This window comes from Trichosurus vulpecula, chromosome 3, assembly GCF_011100635.1.
Source record: "Trichosurus vulpecula isolate mTriVul1 chromosome 3, mTriVul1.pri, whole genome shotgun sequence".
Lineage (NCBI taxonomy): Eukaryota > Metazoa > Chordata > Mammalia > Diprotodontia > Phalangeridae > Trichosurus > Trichosurus vulpecula.
In genome coordinates this window covers 72,145,599-72,172,215 of record NC_050575.1, presented here as the reverse complement: position 1 = coordinate 72,172,215, position 26,617 = coordinate 72,145,599, and the positions used below count along the sequence as shown (strand labels likewise).

At 36.6% G+C, this 26,617-nt stretch overlaps 1 protein-coding gene across 2 annotated transcripts in view; it reads left to right on the top strand.

The window, feature by feature from the left end:
* GABRB2 (gamma-aminobutyric acid type A receptor subunit beta2) overlaps positions 1-26,617 on the top strand; it is a 260,450-nt gene that overhangs the window by 183,002 nt on the left and 50,831 nt on the right. The window lies entirely within an intron of this gene.

Sequence of the window (26,617 nt, the reverse complement as noted above, 5' to 3'; positions counted from 1 at the left end):
TAAGTATGTAAATACCTGTCAGCAGAGGGGCACCCAACCCAGGGAGGTCAAACGTTTGTTTCTTTATGTCTGATTTTTCTTTTATGTATGATAAATGATTGCTACTTAGGTCTTTTAAATGATTATTTACATACATATATTTCATTGGGCTACTTGAGGGAACCTTTATGTTACACATTTGCATATTGATATATTTGTGAGACTCCAGGTAGGAGAAAGGATTCAATGCCAAGCAAGTGAGTTATATATTGAGTTCCTGGATTCTGCCTTCTTAAAAAACACACCAGTTTGAAAGATTTGCTGCTTCCAGACCTCCCTGGTGATGTCTCCTTCCATAAATAAGTCTAACCTTTTGCTGAGCATGCAAGGATTTGCCATCCCTCAGATGTAAAGGCCCTGTTCACAGAAATTTATTAAAAGTGATATTGACAGAAAGAGGAGATTGTAGCTTGAGGGTCTTCTATCTTATGAAGAGGAGTGGAGTTATAAGGAAAAATACACTTGTGGCATTGAAAGCTATCCTATTGAGTGCTATAAAAATTAAAATTAGCATGTGCTACTGGCTCAGGGGCACATTTTAGATGTCATGAACCATAAAATATTATTGCTAGGCAAGGCTTTAGAGAGCATCTAGTTCATCCTCTTTATTCTTTGGTGTAGATAACAATTCCCAGAGAGGTGAGAGATTTACATGGGTCATACTACTAGCTAATGACAAAGCTGGAGACAGATACTGGGTCCCCTGACATAATCCATCGAGTTGAAATGTATTGGGTATCAAGCCAAAAAGAACTTAAACCATTCATCTAATAATTAAACCACCTTTTTTACAAATGACTTATTTGGCACGAGATTTGGCACACTACGAGAAATGAAAGTTCCTTTCACATACAGACATACATGTGATATAGGTTGTTCAATATAACATTTAGTAATAAACTTGTCTCTGGAAACCAACCATGATAATGTGGTTCAGCTGCCTTATCTGATTATGGTCTTAGTTGTTATTATCCAATTAATATATTTCTGGCTTAAATCATTTCATAGAAAGTCCATCTAAGAACATTTTTCCAGTCCATAAGAGACTATTAAAAGCCACTTAAAGCCATTGAACTGTGGCTGATATTGGATAGACTGGCTCTGCCTTCCTTTTAAGCATGATTTTAATGTTTTCTTGAAGTCTGGCACATTGGAAAAAAAACTTTATGGGATTCAGGTTAATGAGTATGAAAGTGATGGGTGCTATCATTCCAAAGCCAGGGAAATCATATCCTTGTACCAGTATCAATAAAAATCCCAGCTCAGGTTATGGAATCAAACTGTTTTGTTTCCATATATTCCCAGAGGTTTGACGGGGAAGGATTAGGAGGGTATTTTGTTGTTGGTGCTGTTGTTGCTACTGCTGTTGTTGTTAAGTTCTATAAGTGACCTCTTTTAGCCATTTTCATAATGAACAAGCCTGACATAAAGGAGGAGGAGGAAAAAGAGGATGAGGAGAGGTGAACAAGAGGAGATGGAGATGAAGGTCAATAAGCAAGTAAACAAACATTTATTAAGAATGGCGTGCCAGACACCATGCTAAGCACTGGGAATGTAAATATGAGCAAAAGGAAAGGCAGTACTTGCCATCAAGAAGCTTACATTTTAATGGGGGAAGACAGCACTCAAAAAAGAGGTGAAGAGGATGGGGAGGAGTGAGCGTACCCAAGGTGGGACATGGTGGCAAAGTACAGAATAAGAAAAATGGAAGTCCTGGGACCTTCCTCCAAATGGAGGTTCCAGAGGAACTCACCAGTGGGAGAAGGGAGCAAAGGAAGAACCAGCTGAAACATGAAAAGGAAGAATGGGCATTAATTTCAGATTGAACCATCATTTACATCAGATTTTGTATATGCGCAAACAAGATAGAAGGATAGTATTTTTCAGTCTAGGAAGTCTCCTAGAAGTGCTGTGATGAGTTTCCAGGTGCCATGGTCTGATTTGTTACTCACATAAATGGATTCCCCAATCAATTTAATCATCGAGAATCATCTTAATAACTACTTGCTTATTATTACAAATCAAGTAGCTGTGTCTTAGTGAATAAGAAAGTAAGATCATATTCACTCTTTTTGGTATTTAATAACACTGTTTCAAATAGGATTTTTTTAAAAAAAGTTATCGGTTTATAACTGTAATAAAAGGTTTAGCTTAGCCAGTTCCAAAAACCTAAGGAGAGTCACAGAATTTTAAAGTTGAAAATGACCTTAATGATGATCTAGAGGGACTCCCTGTTTTCTCACTGGTAAAATAAAGAGATTGCACTACAATCAGGGATAAGGAACCTGAGAATTTGAGGCCACATTTGGCCTTCTAAGTCCTTGGGTATGGCCTTTTGACTGAGTACAAGTTTTAAAGAACAAATCCTTTTGTTAAGGGGATTTGTTCTCTGAAGTTTGAGTTCAGTCAAAGGGCCACACTTGAGGGCCTAGAAGGCCATATGTGGCCTTGAGGCCTCAGCTTCCCCACCCCTGGACTAGATCATCTCTGAATCCATTCCAGCTCTAAATCCTATACATAGAGTTGAAAGATGTTCTACTCCAAGTACCCTTTGGGGTCAATAATTTAGGGATTTCATCGATGCCCAGGGTATGATCTGATTTTCCTCCTCTGCCAAATTTAATCCACAATTTTCTCTGAGGAGCAATTGAACATATATTTAATTATTTGCCAATTACCACTTAGATGATTCTCTCAGGTTTCTTGGTTAACAGTTTGTATCAAGATTTTTTAGCACCCCTCCAAGCATCTCCTGACAGTTCATACAACAGACACTCATTAAATAACTAAAATATGAAAAGTTCTGTGCTAGTCAGTGTGGATACAAAGGCAAAAATGAAATAGTCCCTGCCCTCAAGGGGCTTTAGTCTTTCAAGTTCATCTCACTCACTTGAACGTTCTTGCAGTTTTGTGCGTAGGCTTAAGTTCAGTGGGCAACTGGTTATAGTATCCTAGCAGAGGTTATTGGCATCATTCATCTTGGACAAAGAAGGATCGCCTCCAGAAATAGCTTCATTAATTACCAGGTATTAAATCAGAAAAGACCATTCAGGAAAATGGTCTAATCATGAAATATCCTCAAATCTCACAAATTATTACTTAAATCTGAGAGAAGACGAATAAAAAAAGACTAATGGCAACCAAGATTATACTGTAAGCTGCTAGAAATCAGGGGATTTTTTTGTTTTTACCTTTCTTTGTATCACTGGTGCTTCGCACAGTATGTGGTACATTGTGTAACAGTAATTATTAATAAATGCTTAATAAATACATGCTGGCTTGACCTGGTTCAAGAATATTATGCTAAAGTGTGCTAAATTTTAAATATCAGCTCAATTTATGTATTGCTTGGCAGACAAATAACAAAATTCCACTTCATTCTTTTTCAGATTTATTCCCAGTGGTGAACATTTACCCCCAGAGATTACAGTTTGTTGATTTCTAATGGCATTGTGTTGGAATGAATTACTTTGTCAAATATTGTAACTTTTCTCATATGCAAAGTATGATGTTTGTCTTCTTTTTACAGTTTGAATTTGAAGTCTGGTAGGTTTTTGTTAAAATGAATAGGAACGAATAATTCATCACCTGCAATTTAAAGGGCAAATCATATTCGTACCCATATGTAGGAGAGAGACATTCATAGTGCATGCACATGCTTCAATACATTTTTAGTATAATATAAAAATAGAAATGACATTTTAAACATTACTTTTAGAAATAGCAGTGATTCCTAATATCTACTTAATTGAGAACAATTCTGGGGTCTCTCAGCAAGAGCTGCCAGTTTCCCTGCAGGAAATCCATTCAGTTGACTGGATTAGGAAGTACTAATCAGCATACAGCCATACAAATGAAGCTGGGAACATTTTCAAATTCTCTGTGGCAAAGCATTCTTGTTTAAAAAAAAGAAAAGGAGAAGAGAGGGGTAAGAGGAGAGGGGAGAAGAGAAAAGGGGAGGGGAGATGTAGGGATGAAAAGGGAGGAGAAGAGAAAGAGATTATTTGTAAAATATCTTTACTTTTCCAAATTTCTCTGCAATGAATCTGTTTGAGGGGCATGTCAGTAGAATGGGCCAGACCTGATGGCATTTTGATTTTTTAACATAAGACTGACATGGAGAGAAGGGTAGAAAAAGGAAACATTGGGTGAGGTATTGTCATAGTCAATAAAATCAAAATCACAGGGAGTCTTTTAGTTATTTAAATTTATTTTATTTTAATTTTCAGCTCTAAATTTTCTCCCTCTCTCCACTCCCTTCCCCACCCAATGAGAAGGCAAAAAATTTTTAAAAAATAAAAAAAAATACCCATTATATGTATGAAGTCATGCAAAACATACATTAACTATATTTTTCATCTCTTCTTACAGCACAGTAGTATTCCATCACAATCATATACTACAACTTGTTCAGGCATTCTCCAATTGATAAGCATCTCAATTTTTAATTCTTGGTCACCACAAAAATAATTCTATAAATATTTTTGTACATATAGATCTTACTCCTTTTTTCTGTGATCTCTTTGGGATACAGGTCTAGTAGCAGCTTTGCTAATTCAAAGGGTATGAAAAAGTTTTCTTGCTTTTTGGGCATACTTTCAAATTTTTCTCCAGAATGGTTGGACAAGCTCACAGCTTCACAAACAGTGCATTAATGTAATCTATTTTTCAACATCCCCTCCACCATTAGTCATTTTCCTTTTCTGTCATGTTAGCCAAACTGATGGGTGTGGGATAGTGCCTCAGAGTTGTTTTTAATTTTAATTTCTCTCATTATTAGTGATTTAGAGTATTTTTTCCTATGACTATTGATAGCTTTGATTTCTCCTTCTGAAAACTATTGTTCATATCCTTTGACCATTTGTCAATTAGGGAATAGCATTTATTTTTAGAAATATGGCTCTATCACCTATGTATTTGAGAAATGAGATCTTAATCAGAGAAACTTACTGTATTGTTCCCAGTTGTCTGCTTTCCTTCTAATTTTGGCTACGTTGGTTTTGTCTCTCCAAAAAACTTCTAATTTCATGTAATCAAAATTATCCATTTTACCTCCCTTGATCCTGTCTATCTTTTGTTTAGTCATAAATTCTTCCCTTATCCATAGATCTGACAGGCAATTTTTCTCATACATCCCTAATTCACTTATGATATCACCCTTTGTGTCTATATCTTGTACTCATTTTGACCTTATTTTAGTATACAGTATTTTAATATATAGTATGAGTTGTCCAGCTGTGCCTAGTTTCTGCCAGATTGCTTTCCAGTTTTTGTCAAATAGTGGGTTCTTGTCACAATAGCTTGGATTTTTGTATTTATCAAACTAAGTTATTGTGGTCACTTACTTCTGTCTATTGTGTACCCAATCTTTTCCATTATCAACCATTGTATTGCTTATCCAGTACCAAGTTGTTTTGATGATTACCACTTTGTATAGTTTGAAATCTGGCAGTTGTAGGCCAGCTTCTTTCACTTTTTTTGATTCCTTTGATATTCTTGAGTTTTTGGATCAATGAAGGCAGAATTAAAGGAACTAGTCAAGGAGTCATTGGACTTAGAGCTAGAAATGACCAGGTAATCTAACTATAGAATCATAGATTTAGAGCTGGAAGGGATTTCGAAGTCCATTGAGTTTAACCTCCACATTTTACAAATGAGGAAACAGACATAGCGAGGTAAATTCATTTGTCTGGCATCACCGAGTGGGCAAGAATTTGAGCCAGTATGAGAAGAAAAGTCTCTCCTGAGTCCAAGTGCTGTACTAAGTCAAATATGCCATTCAATTTGTCTAACCCTCTCAATTTACTAATAAGAAAACAAACCTAGAAACATTGTGACTTGCCCAGTGTAGCATAACTGGTATTTGAAATTAGCTGACCAGATAGTCAAATAGAGCTAGAAAGGAACTTGAAGGATATTAAGAAACTTGGCAAACTAGTGGTCCTTAAGCTGTTCTTTGTCTCAATGAGAGAGAAAGCTAACCTGAGTAGTCAATTTTTCTACACTGTTCTCTATTTGTTATGTGATCTTTTTTTCTCCCAGTCTCAGCATTCAATTAATAATCCTTTATTTATTTATTGTTATTTATAATAACTTTCATTCATTTATATAGAATTTAAAGATTTTCAAAGCATTTTACATTCATTATGTCATCTGATCCTTGCAACAGCTTTGTGAGCTATATGCCATTATTATCTGTGTTTTGTAAATGTAAGAAGTGGGGCTCAGAGTAAGGAGAGACTTAAAAGAGAAAGAAGGTCTATAATTGAGAACAGGGCCTTAAAGGCTGTGATCTACTGTTCCTAGATAAATATTTAGATTTTCAGGCATCTGCAGCCCTAACCCCATCTTCTTGCAATGTCTAGGGTGTATCTATTTCTCCCTCTTTCCCAGTCAGACCCATATTATCCAAATAACTTGACATTTATTTGATTATCATAAAAGTCAGTGTGTATAGTAGAAAGAAGACTGGCTGTGGCTACTTGGTATTTATGTAACCAATGACAAGTCACAATCTGTGAATTTGTTTCATCATCTGTAAAATGATTTAAAAAAATATATGCCACTGAGCAAAGCTTCTTGTATACTTGAGAATTCTATGATATAAGGAGGAGGAATTGTTCTATAGATATTAACTATCAGAGCTTTTCTTATCACACTGTAACAGCAATTGGCTCTACTCTTTCAAATGTCTGAATTCAAGGCATTATTATAACTCTTAGAACTTTAGTCTTCCTAGAATATACCATGTTTGTATTATCCCTCCCGACAATTTTTTTTTCTCTTTACTTGGCTCTTGAATGTTCTAGAATTTAAAGGTTATTTGTGAATTTGAAAGGGGATTTGTTTGCGGTCAGGCCACAAATTTAATTCAGGATTCTTTGAGAAGTAAAACTTACCCATGCATAGAAGACAGTGACTTTGGAATGAACAAGGCAACTTAGATGCAGTGATGTGAAACTGGGAAAGATTGTGTGACTATAAGCTAGAATCTAGAGTTTTTACTCAGGAAAAACATTACCAGTTTTCCATTAAAAAAACCCTACTATGGGGGCGGAGCCAAGATGGCGGCTGGTAAGCAGGGACTAGTGTGAGCTCTGTACCGAGTCCCTCGAAAAACTTATAAAAAATGGCTCTGAACTAATTCTAGAATGGCAGAACACACAAAACAGCAGAGGGAAGCAGGGCTCCAGCTCAGGACAGCCTGGATGGTCTCTGGGTGAGGTCTATCCCACACGGAGCTGGGAGCTGGGAGCTGGGAACGGAGTGAAGCAGAGCCCAGCCGGAGCGGCGTGGACCAACAAGACCAGCAACCGGGCAGAGCATGCCCTAGCGCCCTGAATCAGTGAGCTGCGGCAGTTAGGAGACTTCTCAACCCACAAACACCGAAGATTGCTGAGAAGGTTAGTGGGAAAAGCTGCGGGAGTGGAAGGAGTTCCCGCTTCAGCTTCCAGCCCCAGGGGCAGCGGAGGTGGGGCAGCTACAGCTGTTGCTGCTTCTGGCTCCAGGCCCACTTGGTGGGAGGAATTAAGTGGCGGATCAGAGCAGGGGTGCACAGCCTGCCGAAGATCTAAGCCCAGTTCAGGTTGGGGGTTCTTGGGGAAGGAGCAGTGCTGGTGTGGCAGAGCTGGCACCTCCCCCCCAAACGTGGAACATAGAACTCTCTAGTCTACAAGCAGTCATACCCCACTGAAAAACTCAAAGGTCAAGTTAGTTGGCTGGGAATATGGCCAGGCAGTGAAAACGCACCGAGATTCAGTCTCAGACTTTGCATTCTTTCTTTGCTGAAAAAGAAGACCAAAACATACAGACAGAAGAAATTAATAAAGTCAAAGAGCCTACAACAGAAACCTCCAAGAAAAACATGAACTGGTCCCAGGCCATGGAAGAGCTCAAAAAGTAGTTGGAAAAGCAAGTTAGAGAAGTAGAGGAAAAATTGGGAAGAGAAATGAGAAGGATGCGAGAAAACCATGAAAAACAAGTCAATGACTTGCTAAAGGAGACCCAAAAACTACTGAAAAATACACTGAAGAAAACAACACCTTAAAAAACAGACTAACTCAAATGGCAAAAGAGCTCCAAAAAGCCAATGAGGAGAAGAATGCCTTGAAAGGCAGAATTAGCCAAATGGAAAAGGAGGTCCAAAAGACCACTGAAGAAAATACTACTTTAAAACTAAGATTGGATCCACGTGGGAGACGGGCTGGGAGAAAGCTGGGCGCCCAAAACTGGTGGAGATCCCCAGGCTTCCCAACACAGGACGGCAGTCTGTGGAAGCAACGAGAGGCAGCGCAACGCCACCCATGAAACACCGTCTCCAGAAGTTTGCAGCCCAAACGTATTAAATGCGGCTTCTTGAACTTCCGGGAGTTCTTAATGTCCAGGTAAAAAGCTCTAATCCCTCCCCTCCCCATCCATAGAATCCCTCAGGAGATCCCAAAAAGAAATCTCCTAGGAATATTGTCGCCAAATTCCAGAGCTCCCAGATCAAGGAGAAAATACTGCAAGCAGCCTGAAAGAAACATTTTGAGTATTGTGGAAATACAATCAGAATAATCCAAGATCTGGCAGCTTCTACATTAAGAGATTGAAGGGCTTGGAATATGATATTCCGGAGATCAATGGAGCTAGGATTAAAATCTAGAATCACCTACCCAGCAAAACTGAGTATCATGCTCCAAGGCAAAATATAGATTTTCAATAAAATAGAGGACTTTCAAGCTTTCTCAGTGAAAAGACCAGAACTGAATAGAAAATTTGACTTTCAAACACAAGAATCAAGAGAAGCATGAAAAGGTAATCAAGAAAAAGAACAAGAAAAAGAAATTGCAAGGAACTTACTAAAGGTGAACTGGTTTGTTGACATTCCTACATGGAAAGATGACGAGTATGATTCATGAGACCTCAGTATTAGGTTAGCTGAAGGGAATATGCATACATATATGTTTATGTATATATATATATATATATATATATATATATATATATATATATATATATATATATATAGGTGAATGTGTATGTATGTATATGTCTATGTATATGAGGGAGAGAGAGAGAGAGAGAGAGAGAGAGGACACAGGGTGAGTTGAAGATGAAGGGAAGATATCTAAAAGAAATAAAATCAAATTAAGGGATGAGAGAGGAACATACGGAGAGAGGGAGATAAGGAGAGATAGAATGGGGTGGATTATCTCGCATAAAGGAGGCAAGAGCAAGCAGTTCTGTGGGAGGGGGGGAGAGGGCGGATGAGGGGGGAATGAGTGAACATTGCTCTCATCAGATTTGGCCTAAGGAGGGAATACCATACATACCCAATGGGGAATCTTACCCCACAAGAAAGAAGAGGGAAGAAGATAAAAATAAATGGGGGGGATGATGGAAGGGAGGGCTGATGGGGGTGGAGGTAGTCAAAAACAAACACTTTCGAAAGGGGACAGGGTCAAGGGAGAAAATTCAATAAAGGGGGATGGGTTGGGAAGGAGCAAAATATAGTTAGTCTTTCACAACATGAGTATTGTGGAAGGGTTATACATAATGATACACATGTGGCCTATGTTGAATTGCTTGACTTCTTAGGGAGGGTGGGTGGGGAGGGAAGAGGGGAGAGAATTTGGAACTCAAAGTTTTAAAAACAGATGTTCAAAAACAAACAAAAATGTTTTTGCATGCAACTAGAAAATAAGATACACAAACAATGGGGTGTAGAAATTTATCTTGCCCAACAAGAAAGGAAGGGAAAAGGGGATGGGAGGGGAGTGGGGTGACAGAAGGGAGTGCTGACTGGGGAACAGGGCAACCAGAGTATACGCCATCTTGGAGTTGGGAGGGAGGGCAGAAATGGGGAGAAAATTTGTAATTCAAACTCTTGTGAAAATTAATGCTGAAAAGTAAATATGTTAAATAAATTTTAAAAAAATAATAATAAAAACCCTACTATTTTTTCTAAAAGTCATTTGGAAGATAGCAAGGTTTGATTGACAATTTTCTGGCATTAAAATTGAATATCTACTTTACTTTTGAATACCTGTTTGACTCCTATTGATTTTGGCCACATTATAACATCCTGTAAAACACACAATAGCTCTCCATGTGCCTTTTTTGTTTTTATTTTTATTGTACAGTTTTATTTGTTAATTTTAATTCAATTTAATTTTTAGTTCCAAATTCTTTCCCTATCAAGCCCTTCTTCTCCCTCCATTTAGAAAGTAGGAAAAATAAAATTCTTAACAAAAATGCATAGACAAGAAAAACAAATTTCCATATTAGCCAGGTAATATCTATATAGATCTCTATCAATCTATCTGTCTATCTATCTATCAATCTATCTATCTATTCATCTATTCATCATTGTGCACTATGAGTAGCATGTTTCATTATGAGTCTTCTGGCATTGTTGACTATTGTTTTTATCAGAGTTCTTCAATCTTTCAAACTTGTTTGTCTTTACCATACTGTTAATCTTGTATAAATGGTTCTCCTGATTCTTCCTACTTCACTTTGTATCAGTATATGCAAGTCTTTCCAGGTTTCTCTGAAACCATCCCATTCATTAATTCATAATAGTATTCCATTACATTCATCTGCCATATCCCAATTGATGGGTACTCCTTCAGTTTCCAGTTCCAGTCACCATCAAAAAGAGCTTCTCTAGAAATTTTTGTATATATGGGTTCTTTTCCTGATTCTTTGATCTGCTTTGGGTATAGACCTTGGAGTGGTATCACTGGGTCAAAGGGTATGCACAGTTTAATAACTTTTTGAGAATAGTTCCACATTACTTTCCAGAATGGCTAGATCAGGTCACTACTTCAGCGACAGTGTATTACTGTACCTGTTTTGCCACAACCCCTCCTGCATTTATCATTTTCTTGTTTTGTCAACTTTTTCCGATTTGACGGTTTGAAGTAATAGCTCAGAGTTTAATTTGTATTTTTCTAATTATTAGTTATTCAGAGCATTTTTTCACATGGCTATTGATAGCTTGGATTTTTAATCCCAAGAAACTTCCTATTCATATCTTCCCACCATTTGTCATTTAGGGAATAGCTTTGATTCTCTCCACGTGCATTTTCAAAGATGATAAAGAATGATATTCCAAAATATGTAATTCAAGAAGATGAAACTCAAAATGGTTTGATACCTGTAAATCATTCCATCAGTTAGGATGCTAAATTTGGAGTCAGGAAATGTAGGTGTAAGTTCTGCACCAAATACTTGACCATTACATAGGCATGAGCAAGTCACGTTACCTCTAAGAGTTTCTGTTTACTCATCTTTGAAAGTAAGATCATAATACTTACCCTGTCTACCTTAAATGATTCTAGTAAAGAAGACTCTCCCCCCTTCCTTTGAGTGGTTGTCTAATCTCATCAGTGTAGACATTTTCTCAGTCAATATAGACCAAAAATTTGAAAGTAGTTTACAAGTGTTTCTTCTTTTAGGTGCTGGCTGGGAGCACTCAGGTCAAAACAGCACTGGATTTGGGATGGCAGTAGCAGGAGCAACCAAGCTCCCAGGGTGGTAAGGGAACAGAACACCTGGTCAGAAAGAGATCCCAGGGAACCCTAGTACTAGCACTGAGAGCAAGATCAGATACCATTTGGTAGCTCTGTCACCCATTAATCAATTCCGAGTCACAGTTCTTGGGTGTAGAGGAATGGTCACAGTCTCAGGGGAGCAGGTACTCTATCCATGTGAGGACCACAGCACAGAATAGGAGGGCAGTGACAAGATCTCCTCCCAGATCACACGAACCTGGAAGCACTAAAACCTTACAGGCCCCCACTGAGTTGTAAAAGCAGCAGAGTTCATAAAAGACAAAAATTCAGAGCACAGAGGTGAGAAGATCCTAATTCATTAACATAGAGCAAAAAGTCAAGGCTGGGAAAATGAGCAAACAGCAGCAACAGCAACAACAAAAACTGACCATAAAACTTACTAAGGTGACAGGGAAGATGCAAATTTAAAATTAGACAATAACTTGAAAATATCAGTAATCAAAGCTTTACAATAAGACGCAGATTGGACATGAGCCTAACAAGAAGAGCTATAGAAAAAGATTTTTTAAAGGAGCAAAAAAATTGATCTTATTGAGGCCTTTGTCTTTATCTTTTCTTCCAATTTGGTGTTTGTTTTGACCTCTGATCTAACCAGTCCATGATCTAACTATACACAGAAAACTGATTTTAATATGACTTCCAAATCAATAATGCGTAGTTTTCTGTCCATTAAGATATAGTCTATTTCATTTTGCAGGATAGTGTCTGGTTTACTCTATGTCCAGTGCCCTTTGGCACACTTCAGGAAGAACATATTCATGATACTCAGGTGGGAAGCCAGTGTATAATTTATAAGCATATGTTATCTTTCTTTTCTCAAAACTGAACCATATTTTCCAACATTCTTTTGCCATTCTCCTCTATGCCAAACTTTGCATAAATGTAATTAGGGATCAAAGTATATTTTGACTTTCTTTGAAGAATCAACAAATTCTTCCTGTGATTTCTTTTACTTTTTCATCCTTTACAATGAATGTTGATGCTTAAGCCACAGTTATCTCCACAATGGCCTTTTGGCTTATGTTTATCATAAATACTGCAAGACAAGCTGATCATGTGTCATGTTTCTTGTTACTTTGGGGCACATGATGAAAGCAAATATTTCTTTTCACTCAGCGAAGAGAATCTGTTAGCTAGCTGTCCATTTATCTGCAAATTTGTCTTATATTATATTGTGAGAATATCAACAGTTATGTGGTTTAGTTTTTTTTTTCCTAACAGAAGCCTTTTTTTGGTCATTAGGCAGAGTTCACATTTGGAGGTGCAGTGTTGGTACACATTTGTGAGACTCCTAGCACCACTTGCCTTGAATAATTCATCACTAGAGATAATTTTTGGAACTAAAACTAAAGTTAAAATGTGCAGAGAGGAAATGGGAGTTTCCTTATATACTTTCATCTCTTGCCTACATTTTTGTCCTTTTTAAGAAGCAAGTACAGAAAAGTTGCAGCACAAATTTAGTGAAAATGTTACAGCCTGACAAACCCCATACCTATAGCTTTCACACTAAGTTTAGTATACTGATTTAGTTAATCCTTCAGAAATGAATGAATTTAATTCAGAGGAAAATTTGGAGATATGTGCATCGAGTCATCTATCACAGTTACAAGTAATCTTATGCTCAATCAGTCTGCTCATACCAAAGCAAGAATATAAAAGGGAGGAAAGCTGGGGATATACAGTCTGAGAAAGACCTATTAGATTTCTTAACCTCTTTCAGCTTACTGAAGTGGCTCTCTTTGGTTCAGGTCCAGGGCTTTTTATTTTCAAAATACCCTTTTACAAAACATCTCTGTAAGGCATGGTAAAATGTGTTAAAGAAATCAGGATAAGCTCACATGATTCACTTACATGAATTTGCAGTTCATTGAGGGAACAGCGTGGCTTTTTCGAGAAATTATTACTCAGGGCCTTGGAAATGACCACATGCCTTAGGAGATTAAAAAATATGAGAATTAAATACATGTTTTCAATATACAGCAGAAAAGTAAATTTTTTTTCCCGGACTAAGAGACTGAGTGGTTTTTTTTAAGATGTTCTTTAAATCCCTATAAGATTAATAACATTCCTTTATTACATTTGCCCCTCATGGGTATTCCCCAACCTCAGTGAATAGATGTCCTACAGCCCAATATCTATACATTTAGAGACCATACTTATTAGTCATTTAATCACTGAACATTTATTAAGTTTTTACTTTGTGCCTGATATTATGATAAGCACTTGGGATATAAAGAAAAGCAAAACCTGGCCCAAACTCTCTAAGTGCTCACATTCTAATGAGGGAAACACCATGAGAAATACCTGAGTATAAACAACATATATACAGGATAAATAGAAGGTAATCTCAGAGGATAAGTGTTAGCATTAAGCGGGACCAGGAAAGTCTTCAGGAGGCAAGGTCTGAAGTGAGTCTTGAAGGAAGCCAGCAAAGCCAGGATGTAGAAGTGAAGAATATTTCAGTCAAGGGGGAAGGGGGGCATTTTTTCCATCATTGCAATAGCTAATCTACAACATTTATTCTATTCTTTGTATAGTTAATTTGTGCAAAATATACTAGAAATCTTATATGAGTTACATTCTTATTGGATAGAATAGAAGGACTGAGTTTTTCTAGGTTAAAGACCATGAATTAAGCTAAGAATTTTAGGATCGGAAAGGATCTGGAACCATGATAATAGCTCATATTGACAACACACTTTATAATTCGCAAAATACTTTCTCATAATAACTCTGTAAGGTACAACATTTAATAGATAAGAAAAAGGGTTTAGGAATATGAATAGGCTTACTCATAAGCCTACAGCTAGTAAGGGAAAAACACTCAAACCCTGGTCTTTGGATTCCAGTTTTGCAGTAGGAATTTTTCTCTTTGTTTCTTTTAACATTTCTTTCTCTTTCCTTCCCCTTCCTTAAATTTATGTCTTCCTCCTTCCTCTTTTCTTCTCCTTTTCCTTCCTGTCCTTTTCATCTCTTTCCAATCCCCTCTCTTTCCTCTCATTTTCTTCCCTTTTCCTCCCGATCTCCAACCATTCCTTTTCCTTCCCCTCCCTCCTTTCTTTCTGCTCCCCATCTGTTCCCTTTCTTTTCCCTTCTTATCCAGTTCCTTCCCCTTTCCTTCCTCTCTTCTCCTCTTCCATTCCCTTCTCTTCAACTAATATTAAATTGGAGAAAATCCTTTCTTTCATAAATTTAGTAGAGGAATATGAAACATACACAAATAAACATAAATACAAAACAAAGTCCAAATAGGGAACAGTTCTTATGAACTGAGTGGGTGGTATCAAGGAACATCCATTTGAGTGAAGATTGGGGAGAAGTTCAACAGAAAGAAAAATGGTGAAAGGTCCTTCCAAGTGTATGTAGAAAGAAATGACCAAGACACAGAAGCCAGAAAATAAAGGATATGCATAGGATGATGCAAGTGGTACAATTGGATTGGAACAGAGAGAGAAGTGGGATGATGGTATAAGGCATAGAATGAAAGGTAGGGAAACACTAAGTTGTAACTTTGAATGCCGGACTAAGGAGTTTTAATTTTCTTTGGTAGGCAATAGAGAGGAATTGTAAGGTTGGGGGTAGAGAAACATCGTGAAGAGATGTTTGTCTGAATGCTCAGACATTTGTTGGTATCAGTGAAATAACATCGTGTTCTTTCTAAATGTATAGCTCTGTCTGTACATTTCCCTGACTAGGAATCAAAAATGCCAGTATGGAGAGTAGTAGCCAGCCTATTTCACAGCTAAGAGTGAAGGCTGCATAGAAATGCTTAGAGGGTCAGATATATAATACGTGTGCTTTAGTCAGTGGCACTTCATCAGCATTCTGTTTGTGAGCTAGATGTTCTAGCTATCATTTTTATATTAGATGCAGGTTCCTTTTTTACCACTGTCATTTCATTTTGAAATGGTTTATTATATCCTTTAGAATCTAGGTTACTTTTGTAACATTGAACCCCTGAAGGAGGTGAATTGAGAATAACAAATATATCTCTTACATAAATGCCAAGGGTGTGTCTGGCTTTAAAGAATGCATCTTGGATTTTTGAGGTAGATGACGCTACTAGCTATGTTAGGGCAGCTAGGTGGTATAGTAGATAGAACGCTGTGCCTGGAGTCAACTCTTACTGGCCTCAGACGCTTACTAGCTGTGTGACCCTGGGTAAATCCCTTAACCCTTTTGGCCTCAGTTTTGTCATCTGAAAATGAGTTGGAGAAGGAAATGACAAACCACTGAAGTCTCTTTACCAAGAAAACTCCAAGTGGGGTCATGGAGAGTCAGATGTAACTGAAACAACTCAACAACAAAACAACAAAAACTAGCTATGCTGAGAGTGAACATTTAATCCTTGCATGGAATCAGATGAAGAGTATACACAGGCAGACTCCAAAGCAGCAAAGAATGAAGTAGGAAGAATCAAGAATGGGCAGAGAACTGTAACAACAAAGAAAGTACATTCTTGGAGAAAATGACTCTCAAGTCTCATCTTGCAAAGTAAATATTTTGCATTTCTTGTTAACTCATAGACAGAACCTGTTTTGACTTAGCAATTTTTTAAAAATTTGTTTTAGATTATTTTGGTCTGAAGGCAGTGGGAATATAATAAATGATCCTTGCTCTCAAAAGAAAAATTAACAAACAATATTGAGCAGCATCTTACTGTTAAGTTGTGTGGTACAAAATATGAGATCCAGAAGAGTTCAGAGAGGAGAAAGATGATTGTGAGCTAAGGTACAGGGGATACACGGAGGAGATAAAACCTAAAGTGGGACTCTGGCACAATCTGAATCAACAAAGGGAAGAGGGAAACAGTGATATTTCTGGCAGGTTTTTGTTTTTCTTTGTTTTTGGTTTTGTTGTTGTTTAGAGCTAGAGGGGATATGAAAGATCATCTACTCCAACACCTATATTGTTCATTTGAAGACTTGAGGCCCAAAAGAGGGTAATTAAGTGGCTGGTTCAAGGTTTAGTTACTTGACAGTGGAACCAGTTCCCAGTTTTCTGGGATTAATGGCCAGGTTTTCTTTTGACCACACCCTCATTTCCTTCAAACTCCTGTTCATCTTGCTCCATTTCATATGAAAGCTGTTGATTCATCTCTTTGTTTGGAAATCCATAGATACCATTCTGTACTGTATCATACACCCTGTTGGCATACCTACTACCACAGAATTTTTAAAGTAAGAAAGGATTTAAAGGAACATGTAGTTTGACTTCTGAGACAATGCAGTTTCTCTGTCAGATGACTGCCCATCCTATCATCTTATATTATTTTTAGGTTTCAAGCTGGTATCTTTTCTTTGTCTCCTAGAGACAGAGGCTAGTCTCAGTGGGCTTTGGGATAGAGTCAAATGAAATTACATATTTTTTCGAACTTCTACTATGTGCAGGATAATACAGTATATGATTCAATTTCAAGCTGATGCCAGAAAGCTCTCCAGGAAAATTTCATAGTTACCTGATATTTTAATTATTGTTATGAATTAGTTTAGCCCAGTGCCTGACACATAAGTGCCTAATAATTGCTTGTTTCATAAATTATATGAAAGGTTTTATGAGGCTGTTCTGTGTGCCTGAAAGCTGGAGCTAAAGTCAAAATGTATTTATGGAACATCTGCTATCTGTAAGCTCACTTTTGTCGTCTTTGGAGGATTTTTTGGTTGTTTTTTGTTTTGTTTTTCCTAAAATACTATTTACTAAGCAATTTAAAGTAAACTGAATTCACCCATGGAGGTGTAGTGAATAAACTAAATATACTTGGAGCTGACAAAATAAATAGAGAATTGACATTTGCTTTGTTCTTTGGAATAAAACTCTATCACAAGCAATGTCAAATGTGAATACCAAATTTGTGCTATTGTTATGAAGCACTTATACCTCAAAAGAACTAGGAATATATATATCCAGGTATTTTGATAAAGTTTCATGAATAATTCATGGAACTTCACTTTAACACTGTTAGAACGCTAGGTATCACAGTGGGGCCTAGATCCAGGGAGCCCTAAGTTCAAATTTAAGCATCAGACACTGGCTGTGTGACTCTGGGCAAGTCCCTTGAACTTTGTCTTCCTCATTTCCTTATCCGTAAAATGGGAATCATAATAGCACCTAACTCACAGAGTTGTTGTAAGGGCAAAATGAGACAATATGAGAAAGCATTTTGCTAACCTTAAAGCAATTATTATTAATATTATTATCATCATCATCATCATCATCATGTATTATTAATGTCCTTCTAGTAATCCATTAAGAGGATTTTAGTTACCAAAACTTAGGGCTCTCCCTTCCTCAGCTCCCTCTCCCTTGCCCCCCAAAAAAGTTTTGTTCCAATATTTGGGCTTATTTAGAAAGCAAATAAAAGTTTCATGGATTACTAATAAACAGTATTGATTTTCAGAGTATAAGTAACAATGTAAGTCCCTAGAAAAATTGCATTATCTCCTATGTATTTCTCATCAAATGTAATTGTATTTTTAAAATAAGAATAGAGTTCATAAGATTGCTTAAAGCATAAAATTAGATATACAACTGGATAAAAATTAACCACAAGAGTAAACTTTTTTAAAATATGTGATTAATGTATTATATTTTATTTTTAATGATATAATTTTAAATTCAGAATTCAATCAGATAAAAAGATCTCAGGCAGAAAATAAACTTTATAAGCATTTTCTTTGGAATTATTATTTATGAAAAAACCAGTAACAAAATTAGTAGAAAAATTTAAACCCTCAAGTCTTCTAGGAAACATAAAAATTATAGTTTTTCATGAATTTATCCTTTTATAATTTTTAGATCATTTTATTTATAAAAATGTAAAATTTGGTTAATTGGATTGTGATTATCTTAGAACTCAAAACACAAAACCATCAATTGAAAGTAAGGGACAGTTTCTTCTTTTAAACTCATGAAGCTTTCTATATTTTCTATCCTTGAATTTTATTAAGGATATGGAATAGTATAGGTTGTGTTCAGAATTGCATGATTCCCTTGATGCCTAGAAAGATTTGAGAGGTAGTGGGTCTCATGAAGATACGTCAAAAGCTATCATTTTCTCAACATTACATAGAATATGAAACAATGAATTGTTGATGACATGAGAAACCATTTTCACCTGCAATCCAATTAAATTAGATAGCCCCCTAGACCAATTACTGGCACATAGTAGGCATTTAATAAATGCTTGTTTTTGTTGTTGTTGGATCTCCACACTTGTCCCACTCAGGCCTCTTCTGATTTACAGTGTGGTAAATCACATCATTTGTAAATGGGAATTTGTAATTCCCAGTTTGTAAAGGGAATTGAGGGTTATGTAAATACAGCTTTTACTGTCAGTAATTAAGATTAAGTATAATAAGTTGCTCCCCAAGGAAGATGTTTGTACCAGATTGTTTTTACCGAATTTGCAAAATAGGCCCCTACAAAAACACAAATGTTCATTTTCTCTTAAAATTGCTTCTGCTTCCTGTCTTGCAAATAATTGCCTCCCCCCCCAAAAATAAGTTTTGTCCAAAATATTTTCAGGGATGTTTCCCTTTTGACACACTTGTGAGAAACATTGTGTTTGTATTCACTGTGCTTTTTTCAGCTGCAACCATCCATTATCAAACTTTGGTCTGATGCTGTTCATTATAAACAAAATGCTTTCATTTTTCTTTATTTTGCATAGTTTCAGAAAGCTAATATTTGCTAGTAATTTATTATCTGAAAGATATCTAAATAAATGATGGGGTGGAGAGGAAATGTATGTGTGTATGTAAGTTATTTTTCCCACATTAAGAAGAATGATTTTGCTTTTAATACAGAAGGATCATCTTCCTTAAAAATTTGCCTTTATACTCTGAAAGAATGAATGTATTTCCAATAATGGTTTATTTCTGTCCTAGAAGCTACTTACCATCATAAGGAACCTAAATCTTTCTTTCTAAATCTGGAGTTATCAAGTATATAGCTGACATACTTACACACAAATGGGTAATGCATGTGTTATTATCACACTGAAGCTTCCCCAATGTTCCCAGGAACCACAGTTTCTTTTTTTGTTTGCTTGTTTTTTAATTAGCAAAAGGAGGAAGATAGATATCTCCCTAAGAGGTAGCATCATATAATTGATGAAGTGCTAGAATTGAAGTTGGAAAGATCTGGGTTCAAATCCAACCCTTGATGCTTTCTAACAAAGTTATCTTGGGCAGATCCCTTCACCTCTAGAAGCCTCTGTTCTTTCATTTGTAAAATCAGGAGGTTGGGCTGGATAATTTCTAAAACACCATCCAAGTCTAAATCTATAATACTATCCACATAATAAAATTCAAGACTATACTTTTAATCATCATAAAACCAGCATTTATTAGAGATGGATGGGAAGAGTCAGATATTAAACTTAGTTTGCTAAAGTGCAAAAACTTCTCAAACATGATGCTTCAGAAGAAAATATTTGTATGTCTAGAAAAAGCCAGATTGCAGCAGAATTATTTTGTTACCATTGCCCATAATTTTGAAGGTAGCAATATGATAAATTGCCTCTTATTTCACATCGGCAGCATGGAATATTATAGGGAGTACTTTAACAGGAATGAATTAAAATGGAAAGATATTTCCATTTTGATCAAGCAAGGGACATTTAGTTGCAATCAGAGAAGCAGGAAATAGTCATTTAAGAAATCCTCTTCATTGTTTTGTTAACGAAAAACTAGGGAAGCATAATGTGTTTGTCTTTATCGCCTTGAATATGGGGAGGAAATAGGGTTAGGGACACTGCTAACAATAGCATATCTACATATGCCCCTCCGATTTTAGAGCAAGCCGGCAGCCAGATAATCAGTAAACATGTATTAATACCTGCTATGTGCCAGGCACTGTGCTAAGTTCTGAGGACACACAAAAAAAGGCAAAAGGCAACTTCTGTCTTCAAAGAGGTCGCAGTCTATTGGTTGCAATTAACAAGCAAATGTCAAGTGGGCTTTTTTTGAGTCTTATATCAATACGTTCTCATGAGAAAATCAAATTTCAGAAAATGTAAAGTCACAGGGCAGAATCTATTGGCTGATTTCAAAGATCCTGAAGCTTATCAGATTAAATGGCTGGTCTTTGTATTCTTTTCCCTCAATTCTCACCTTCATCCAAGCTGCTTTATATCATGATCCTTCATTGACCTTGTGATGCACAATTGGAAAGATTACTGAGACTAGAGTCCTGAAAAGAGTGCAGATTCACTAGGGAATTTGAAACTTCTGTGAAGAGAAGTTCTAGTGCAAATTCACTAGAAAAAGGAACTTCTCAATTTCCTCCCGCCATCACATATCTTTGTTTTTCCTTGTTTATACAGAGTTTATTATCTTTTAGATTTGGAAGCAGGAGAAAATCATTGAAGAGACAAATAAGTGTGTCCCATGTGGTAAAGGATGATGTAAAAAGTGACAAAAGAAAAGTTTATCAGCTGGAAGAATGTTTCTTGCGTGAGGATCAAGAAGGGGACTTCCATCTATCATCCATCATCTGTCTCATATTTGAAAGGTGGCAGCTTTTAGAAGAAAGATGCTTAGGACTATAGTCATATGGCTCAGGTCAAGAAAATATTAACTATATGATATAGTCAACTATTTATTGGAAATCTTTGAATTAACTTATTTTTTATAATCCATATCTGATTTTTAGTTTCAGATTGGGATATAATAATGATTCCTTGATATCAATTTTTCACGGAGTGAAAAATTAACTTAAATATCCTCCTAAGTTAATCATAATTAAAATATCAAATTTATTGGGAAAATGAATAATTCATTGAAAAAAGTCATTGTGTCATTATTTGTTATTTTGCTTTATCTGTACATCTATTCCTACCATTTCTATGAATAAGGGTTCATATATCAGCACATTCTCTGGGCATCTACAAGTATAAACCCATCATTCAAGATTTTCCTGTCTTACATTTCTTTGTGGCCTTCCTGCTAGAAGAAATATGTGTATTATTCTTTCTTTTCCTTTCCTTTCTTTTTTTCATTTAAAAATTCAAGATAATTGTTCTTTCTGAGTTTAGGAACTTAGTGATTTTTTTTTATTTTTTACACTCAGCACCCAACATAGCCCCTTATAGGTAGATGGTGCTTAACAAATATTTCTTGAATTGAACTGAATTCCCTACAAAAGCATTCCATAGGAATTTGACATATTTGTTCTGATTTAGATTAGGGAAGTTAATTAATTTCTTTCAGGAAATCAGAAAATTGAGGTCTACAGAGGGGAAATGAAACATCCAAAGTTAAATGAAGAACAAAACTGAGACTATTATCCAAGACCTCTTGACTCTGAATATACCTTTCCAATGCAAAAGAATATCCCTTTGATGATAGATAGCTCATCCTAGGAACATTTATATTTTCAAGAATCATATGTGCATATTGCCACGACTTTTACAAACTCAAAAGTACTTTTGAATGTACCCTAGTTACCTTTCCTTCAACTACTTTATGAATGACCAAAGTAACTGACTATTTTTAAAGAGTACTCTAAGGTTTACAGAGAAGTTTGCACGAGTTACCTCATTTAATCCTCATAACAGCACTATGGAGTACACACTCTAGGTATTATTATCTCTATTTTCTTACAGATAAAGAACCTGAAGTTCAGCACTCAGTCACAAAGCTAGTGAGAGTAAGAGGTGGAATCCAAACCCAGGTTTCTCCTGGAGAGTACTATCGTTCTTTCCACTAAACTATTCTGCCTCAATTTGCCATTCTGGGAACAGCAGTCAACTGCAACATTTCCCATCATACTAGACATCTGTATACTTCAATAAAGATAAAGTTGTTTGGTGAATTGTGCCACTTTAAGCTAAAAATCAGTTATTCCACTTTAGTTAGAAAACTACTTTCCCTTTTCTGTCCAAATTCTTAGAGCTTTAGGGAGATTTTTTTTTTTCTTTTTTGGTATTGTATGAAAGATGAAAGTTAAAGCTTGATGTATTAAAAAAAAACTGAATATGTTTTTAAAGAAACTAGCTTAGATCACTAGGGTTGGCCAAATATTCCTCTTACATTTGGCCTGTCTTCCTTTGCACCAGTTATTTTCAGCTAGGCAGCTTTAGCCTGGTGCAACAGCAAAGTTACTCTATACTGTTCTGTATTCAGATTCTGCTTATGCTATTTGATGACCCGTATTATGTATGGAAAATTATTAGGTTTCTCACTTATCCAGACAATATATTAATATTATTACCCCTTTGGCCATTATGAGCTAACTTTATTTATTATTGTGTGCATTTCAAACAGATATTTATTTGAGTCCTTTAATTTAACTTAGGAATTCACTATCTAGGAATTTTTTGTGTACAATTAAAATTGCTGTCCAGAGTGGTTTTACCCAGTCACAGTTAATGTGAATGTAGGACATCAATATGCTGTTTTCTAACAGGTCTTGTGATATTTATCATTTTTCTTTTTTGTCAACTTTGTCAATCTTATGGGTATGAGGTAGAATCTGAAAATTGCTTTAATTTGCATTGATCTATTTAATAGTTATTTAAGACATTTTTTCACATATGTGCCAATTATAAAAACTCAAAGACTTTCTATAGATCTGTACACCGTGGCCCCAGAGGGCAGATCCAGAAGGAGTAAGCCTGATGCGAGGAAAAAATCCTGTCAGAGTAGTCCTAAAGGTGAATGGGCTACTTCAAGAGGCAGTGGGCTCCTCTTCTTTAGAAATCTTCAAACAGAGACTTTTGGGTAGGAATTGTACTAAATGACCATTGATGTCCTTTCCAATTCTCAAATTCTCTGATTCTCTGGAGAAACTGACTTCATTTGAATAAAAATTATTAAGAAATTCAGTTAATTCATTATTGAATGTAAGTTGTAAATGTAGTAAGATAGTGCAACTTTTGACTTTGTTGAAATTCTCTTCAAAAACTCTGATGGCCTGACCATTGAACAAGAGTAAGAGAGTAAATGGAATTAGTGTTCTAAATTTACTACAACTCCTTTCCTTGAAATCTTTCCCCATTCCAATCCATCTTGTACACTGCAGCCAAATTAATTTTCCTATGCCATTGCTTTCATTATCTAAGTATTGGGCTCAAGAAAACTCCAAAGTGTGTATGCAAACATGGTCCTTCAATGCTCCCCAAATTGCTTAGCAATGAGCACTTTTTCAGTACTTCCTCCATCTGCAAAGCCAAAAGAAAAGAAGTATAGTACATTCATAAACCCAATGGATCTTAAAATCAAAAGTTATTTTAGGAGAAGATATAAAGTTTCCTGTTTCCTCCAACCCCAGTCGACCCTCGGCCATGTACCTATAGGTTCAAGTCTAAATATCATCCATAATCTAGTACCATTTGACTCTATTAGAATCCCTAATTTCCTCCAAACCTCAGCTCCTACATGAGGATTTCCCTGATCCTCAGGGAGACTCCTCTCACCCTTAAAAATAGTTCATTTAGCCTTTTCCCCCAAGATGGCACCAAAGGCAAAGAAGGAAGCCGTTGTTCCCCCCCAAGACACTAGCCAAGTCCAAGGCCTTGAAGGCCAAGAAAGCGGTGCTGAAGGGTGTCCACAGCCACAAAAAGAAGAAGATCCCAAATCCCCCACCTTTCAGCCACCCAAGACACTAAAACTTTGAAGGCAGCCCAAATACCCTTGGAAAAGTGCCCCTCGGAGAAACAAGCTGGATCACTGTGCCATCATTCAGTTCCCCTTGACCACTGAGTCTGCCATGAAGAAGACTGAGGACAGCAACACCCTAGTCTTCGTTGTGGACATCAAAGCCAACAAGCAGGTGGTAAAGAAACTGTATGACACAGACGGGGCCAAGGTCAACATGCTGATCCGGCCTGATGGAGAGAAGAAGGCCTATGTCCGACTTGCTCCGGATTACGATGCTTTAGATGTTGCCAACAAAATTGGAACCATCTAAACTATGTCCAGCTATCCCACTCCACCTACAATAAAAAGTTTTCCAGTAAAAAAAATAGTTCATTTATTTCATGTATCTTTTATGTACTTATAGGTGTACCTGTCATCTCTCTCTTAGAGAATATAAATCCCATGGTGGCGGGGGTTATTTCATTTGTTACTTGGTATTCACACCACGAAACATACTGCCTGTCACATAATAGAATGGTTAACAAATTCTTGTTAAAAGATCACACTGGTCTGAAACAGAGCCTTCTTTATGGTCAAACACATTTCTTTGTTGTTCCCTACACATTTCATGCTGATTCCTGTCTTTAAGCTGTTGATAGAAAATGAATAAATAAATAAAGTTTCTGGCCTCGAGGAACTGACATTTGAATGGAAGAGACAACATATATATTAAAAAGTAGGTACATGCAGGTTAGATGAAAGTTAAACTTAGAAGGTACCAGGGAATGGGAAGAAGAATGGGACAGAGTCAGATGGGAAAAACTCACCTACATAGAGTATCATTGAACTGAGTTTTGAAAGAAGGAATTCTAAGAGGCTGAGGGAGGGAGAAGAACATTTGAGGTATCAGGGAAAGAGGTAGGGACTGCTAGTGCAAAAGCATGGAGACAGCAGACAGAACACGCTGTCTATGAAGAATAGCGAGTGAGCCAGTAGGGAATGCAAAGAAGGGAGCAAAGTGCAAGAAGACTGGGAAGATAGGAAAGGCTCCTGTTTAGGAGAGCTTTAAATGATGGGGAAGAGAGAGACGGAGACTGAAACAGAGAGAGACAGAGACAGAGAGATACACAGAAAGACAGAGAGAGACAGATACAGAGAGAGAGAGAGGCAGGCAGAGGCAGAGGAGGAAAGAGAAGCTTATATTCGATCCTAGAAATAATAGGGAACCACTGGAGTTTATTGAGTAGGGCGATGGTGATAACCTGGTCAGACCTACATTTAGCTGTTCATCTATCTACTCTTTAGTTGCTCTCTAGTTGTTATCCAAGTTTTATTCTTTTCTCACATAATGAACCTCTTGAAAACAGGGATCATGTCTTGGTTTTTCTATTCCTAATGGTGCTTAACAATATTTCATAACTTCTTATTGATTAATATGTCTCTCATATTATCTTGTCATATTTTCTTGTCAGTGATATATAATTCTTATTGCTGCTTATGAACATTTTCTGCAAGTATGAATAAGCACACAAACACACTCAAAACACTGCAGTTCTCTCTTTCTTGATACCCAATAGATCTGCATTCAGTGCACATTACTTTTGCTGACATTTATTGATGACAATGAGTGTCTTGCCCATGGAGCACTTGCAACCTCTGCAGTGTCTCTGAGAGGGATGTAGTATTATTTATGGTTTTCTTGGGCTTAACTGAGGAAAGCAATGCTGAAGTCACAGAAGAAAAGTTTTTTTTTTCCAGCAAAGAAGTGAGAGGTAAGTGGCAGGAATGTATAAACATGGCTAAATCTGGATGAAACTTTTACTGAAAAGCAACAAGCTTGAAGGATTATAACAACCTAGCACTATTAGTCACTCCCTCATCCCACTTCTCCATGTGAGTTCTTCCCTGGGGTGAGTGTGGAGAATAGCAAAACTCTCCTTTGTCAGACATTCATCAAGAGTCACACAGGAAAATAGAGATGGAAAGAAACTGAAGAAATGGATTTGCCAAGGCACTGCCCTGACCCTTTGTTCTGGCATTGATTATGTCTCCCCATAGGAGGTGTAAGAGTTCCCTATTCTCCCTTGATTCAATCTTTGTTCTGACAGTGATGGTACAATGATGGTTACAAGGTGGTAATATTAATCCCCTTGCAAAATCTTACATATTTATACTTTCTGACTTATTAAAAAAGGCATTACCCTGCATGCTTGTCACCCTTTGTTCTGTCATTGAGGATATTTCTTTGATAAAGTGTGAATTGCTTGCCGGGTTCTGGATCTTTTTTTCCTTGGTACCACAGTGATGATGATTGGATAATTAATTCACTGTCAGTTTACATACTGTCCTTTCTTGGTTACATTGTAGTCATATTATTTTTTATTGTTTTCTTGACTCTGCTTACTTTACTCCTTAGCAGTTCACATAAACCTTTCC